Consider the following 5,705-nt stretch of genomic DNA (forward strand, 5'->3'; position numbering starts at 1 on the left):
AGACATGGCTGCAGTCAAGGTTTATGATTTTACATGGCTAGGCCACAAGTTGTTATACGCGGTTGCGACCGCCTAATTTTCTCCGATGTCGGCCAACAGCGTTGAGACTGCCATGGCATGTGGGATCCGGTGGAGTAGAGCTCCTGAATGCTATTACGTGGAAGCGAGTCCATGTGCTTTTTATTGCTATACCTACTAGAGAGTGATATCTCTTTGGGTTTCATGTAAGTAATTCTCGCATGGTAAAAATAATAGTTTTTCTACTGCTTCCTTACTTATATGATGAAATTTGATTTAATTCTTTGTGTACGAGGTGAATTATGAAATAGCACGTAAGCTTTGTAAAATGTTGGATTTTTATGGGAGCATGCATGATGACATTTAATTACTTTAAACCCGATGTTAAGTGATTTTGATTGTAGGAATCTTTCCATGACTTGGGTTGATATTTGATTTAAATGATTATTTAGCATAAATTTACTTATTTTAATATAAGGCACAAACCTCCCTTTTTGAGTAAATTTTTTCATATATATTCTTACATTTTTAATATTCAAATCTTCTGCCTTTAATTTGTTTCCCATCTACGCCCTACTCACTGAGTCTGTGAGACTCACCCCTCCTTATTTTCTTTCGTGGATAAGTAATCAGTTCTAGTGCTTTGTTCAGCATCTTGAGGCTGGCTACAACTTAGGTAATGGCATCTCTAGACTTCACTTAGAGTCGCTCTGCTGCCTAGAGGTCGGTTTGTGTCAAGTAGTCAGGCTTGTAATGAATAATAGTACTGGAAATGTACTGGCTAGACCTTAAGGTTATGTAATGACTACTACATTTTATGTTGAATTCATATGGAATTATCAAACCTGGTTATTAGTTTCTAGATGCCACGTTTTAAATATTGTGATTATTTGGTTTTAATGAACTATGGTGTTAAAATTGTAATTTGAGTTTAAATTGCTTGGAGGTTTAACTAAGGCTTGTTTTGTGATTTGACGGGGTCACTCGCAAGTCTCGAACACCAGTAGCGATAGAGGGAAGAGGTCGTTACAGAGATAAATAATTTAGACTACATATTAAGTTCAATCATAATCTTAGATAATTAAATTATTTCCCCATAATGTCACACATTGTAATCAAATAATGTTTAAACATTGAAATTAAACTAAGAAAATAAAAGAATAAAGAAACACCAAGAGTGAAAATCTTTATCTCCAAATCCTCTTGAATCATTCAATTTCTTCTCAGCTCCAATGAGACATTTCTGAATGAACTTTTGTGGCTAAATCTCAACTCTAAATCTATTGTTTCATTCCTCCAAAAATACTCCAAAATTTTGCATAAATAGGGTATGAGTTCGCGTCAAGAAAGAAGTCCAATTTGATGAGGATTTCTTCACTAGACTAGGTAAGCTACAACTTGCCTTCACCAAGGCCATGGTGACCATTTAAATAGCGAAAAAACATGATTAAGTCTTTGCACCATGGCCTACCCCCTCCAAGGCCACAACTCCGCTAGGATTGCAGTAATGCTTCAAATTTGACAAGGCTTTTGATCACAGTCCAAACTTAATTGAGAAATGAGTAAACATGAAAGTTGTAGCTTTTTCTCTTATATTTCCAATGGTCCAATAAATGCCTCATTTGAAGTTCTTTGGAGAAATTTATGATCAAAATACCAAGATATGCGTAGTGAAAGTCTGCATCTCATGAGTGCTTAACTTGACAACTTTTCACCCTTTTAATTGCAAGCCTACAAAATCAGAAAATTGATCAATTATAACATATTATAGGCACATTAAGACCAATATAAGCATAAAATTAAGTAAGATTAGATTGACTCACCTAATTATCTAACTTACAATAATTAAATAAAATTTAATTAATTTCTATGTATTATTATAAGAACTAAGAAATTATTATCAAAATTAAGTCTAAATAACTCTATATTATAGAGTTATCATAACCATAAAATTGAGATTTTGCTAGTCCATGAGCGAAATTAGAAAAGAAACTAACTTACGAAAAACAAATTAAATTGTGAAAACAACATAAATAAAGCAACTACTAGAGATAAAGTGCACCAACTCAGTGACTTCCCGTAATTTCCTCAAAAGTATATTTATCAATCTTTAACCTAAGGAAAAATATAGGAATAATTCAAATTCATGTTTCAATTCCAATTCAAGCAAATTCTCAAATGGATTTCCATGTGTGTGAGTGTAAAATCTTTTATAAAAAATATCATGACATCAAGATAAGTTTATGCCAACCAAAAATTCACATTAGTACTAGAACTCCACAAGTTTGTCTTTCATATCTCTCTCCACTAATGTAGACAAACAAAACGTTAAAGATCATTAGGACTTTATAAAGTTTGTAATATATAGCTAAGGTCAAGGTAGGATAAAAGATATAATGTGGCTCGAATCACCCTAAGCACATAATTATGTTAGGACTTATTTATAGAGCTCTATATTTCTTCTCCACATACACCTTTTCTTCGATATTTTAACTTTTCTTTTGTTCAACACTCTATTCTATTTTTTCTTCTTTTTTCTATTTTTTTCACAATTTCATAATTTTACATCCCCAAACTTATTTCTTTATATTATAAGTAGTGGGGTGATTTTTAATATTTTGAACTCTTTTCACATCAACATCACCTTTCTACCATATGCATTCAGCTCAATATATATTTCTTAAAACAATATACATGTTTAAGAGTAAAGGTTGCAAAATTTGAAATTTTATTTCAAGGCTAGGCTCAATTATTATGTGGTTAATTAAAGAAAAGGGAAACTAGCCTCAAAAGCGTATACTAGGGATAAAAGTTTAAAAAGGTTAGCTTGAAAGGCTTCAAAGGTCCAAAGATAGCCAAAATCATTTTCCAACTAAGTATTGCCTAGGATTTTGCCGAGAGAGAGAATCAAGCAAATTCTAGAATTCATTAAATAATCTAAATTTTATATCAACATAAACTTTCTCTAAATATTCACAATAATTCAAGGCAAAAGATATATTGCTCAAAATTATGGAAATCGCATCCTAACAATGATACTAAGCAAAAGAATTTAGCATGAGCCAGACAATATCCTTATTCGCTAAAAGCTAAAAATTCAAGACAACTAAGTTATCATCATTAGATATGGAAAATCATTAAAAATTTGCACAACTCTACTTTAGATTCCTAAAGTTTCAAGCAAGCATAAAAGAATACAGGATCAACTAATCCTAATTATTTAAAGTATAAATAAACATGCAAATAAAATTAAATCTAAAACTTCCACAAAATATTCACCAATAGAAAAAATAAATTGCCCCTCCCAAACCTCAACTAAACATTGTCCTTAATGTTCAAAACATAAATAAAGGAATGGTAAAGAATACTCCCATGATTGTTGAATGAATTTGGAGAAGCTCTAATTATCGAATGGCATTTATCGAACTCAAGGTGCTAAAAGATCAGTTAAAATATTTGCTGGACAAAGGTTTCATATGTGTTAGTATTTCACCAATAGATGCATCGATATTATTTGTGAAGAAAAAGGATGGATCGATGAGACTTTGTATCAATTACAAGTAGTTAGTGTTGTTGATTTCTTACGCAAGTGCACATATTGCTAACAAGTAATATAGTAGAAAGTAGAATTTGTTCTCATGGAGAGTTGAATTTATCCCTATTGTTAACTATTAAAATTAACACACCTTAATCTTATACAAATAACCTAATTATTAAAAAGAAAAATTAAACTAATAACTAAAACTAATCTAACATCTATCAGCATAACTTCTTTATTAAATTTGAGTGACAACCAAACTTAAGATTATGATACCCCGCAATATTGCATCTGATTATTGTCTCTCTCTCTTAGCTTAGTTTAATGGATTAAGTTGTTAACCTAGAGTCCTAAATTATGTACAAGTCTCTATCGAGTTTCTCATAAAAATATCTCTTCTAATTAACTTACTATATGTCACTGCAAATTAAATTAGAGAAAGATTCATTAAGTTCATGCTTTGATCTTGGCTACGTATGGCTTATAGGTGTATGTCTACCCTATATGCAAATCAAATCACCTAATCAACTAAGTGCATTCGATCATACGCTATTCTATTCAAGGTTTACCTAAGTCTCCTTCATCAAGGTTTAACTTAGATTTTCAATTTAATCTAGTTGGTGGACAATTAACTAGAAGCATTAAGAACAAATATAATAAACAACTTAAACCCATCAAACATAAGCAAAAGAGAGATAAATAAATTAAACTATATATTAAGTTTAACCATAATCTTAGATACATAATTTAGTTCCCCATCAAGTTACACATCATTGTCAAATTAAGTTTAAACGTTAAAATCAAACTAAGGAAATAAAAGAATAACGAAAGTTAATAGAACCCAAGAATTGTAATCTTGATCTTCCAAATCTTCTTATATTCCTTGACTTATTCTTAGCTTCAATGACTTTGTAGCTTGATTCTTAGTTCTTAATCTAGTGTTTAGTTTTTTTCTAAAAATCCTCCAAAGGTTGTTTTTATAGGGCTTTGAAGTTAGGCCAAGTTGAGTGAAGAAAGAAATCAATTCCAACTAGACATTCTTCATCAAACTATGTAAGCCACAGCCTACCTCAACCAAAGCCATGGCTTCTATAACACCCCGTACACTCAGTATAGAAGCCAATACGACCTTATCAATAGATGAGGGTCAATCGAAGCTAAATTAAGTGTGAAAGAGTGGTGATGGGTGGAAGGAATATTTTGAAATAAAATATTTCGCACATGAGAAAATATTATAAAATAATAATCAAAAAATAAAAATAATAATATTTTATTGAGATTGAATTAGCGAGTTAAAAGGTAGTTTGGAAGTGAATAGGGATAAAGTGAGACACTTTGGGACCCGAGGAGACAAGTGGAGACTTTTAAAATAAAATAATATTTATTAATAAAATAATATTAAAATATTAATATTTTATCTACTATTAAAAATAGTCATGAAAGAGGACCATATAGCTAATCTAAGTGGGGGAGAAGAAGAAAGAAAGAATTTTGAAGAAAAACAATGTTAATGGGAACCACGTGCCTTTGTTAAAGAAAGTAAGAAATGGTAAGTATATATTTAAATATTATAGTGAGACCTTGGTGAAGTATGAATTTGATATTTTATTTGTACAAGTATTAAGGAAGAAAAATAGAAGGAAATTGAAATTAAAGGAATGATGGGAGGACCTATTTAAAAAGAATAAGAAGTTGAAGGGTGGAATTGTAAATAATGAAAAGTAAAGGGGTGAGGTTGTAATTATGAACAAGTTGAAGGATCAAATTGCAATTTATGAATTTTTAGAAGGACCTAATTTGTAAAAGATGAAAAGTTTAGAGGGTAAATGGTAAGTAAGGAAAAATTTGAGGCCTTATGTGCAATTTCACCTTTTGAAGTTAATTGAAAATTAACTAACCAAGAAAAATTATATTATGTGTGAGAATGGAATACTATTATATGTAAAGATATACATGCAAGGATGTACTTGTAGTGGGAAACATGTGGGATGCTCACAATGTGACAAATAAAAAGGCATGAGACAAAATAAATAAGAAAACACATGCATGTGAATTTTTAAGTTAAAAGAATGCATGGAGGATTCATGCATGATGGACACTTGATGACAAATTGGACTAAAGGAAAGAAAATGTAATGCATGTGATTTTA

Source organism: Theobroma umbraticum, unplaced genomic scaffold, assembly GCF_002168275.2.
Source record: "Theobroma umbraticum cultivar Fairchild unplaced genomic scaffold, ASM216827v3 scaffold_56.0, whole genome shotgun sequence".
In the NCBI taxonomy this organism is placed as follows: Eukaryota; Viridiplantae; Streptophyta; class Magnoliopsida; order Malvales; family Malvaceae; genus Theobroma; species Theobroma umbraticum.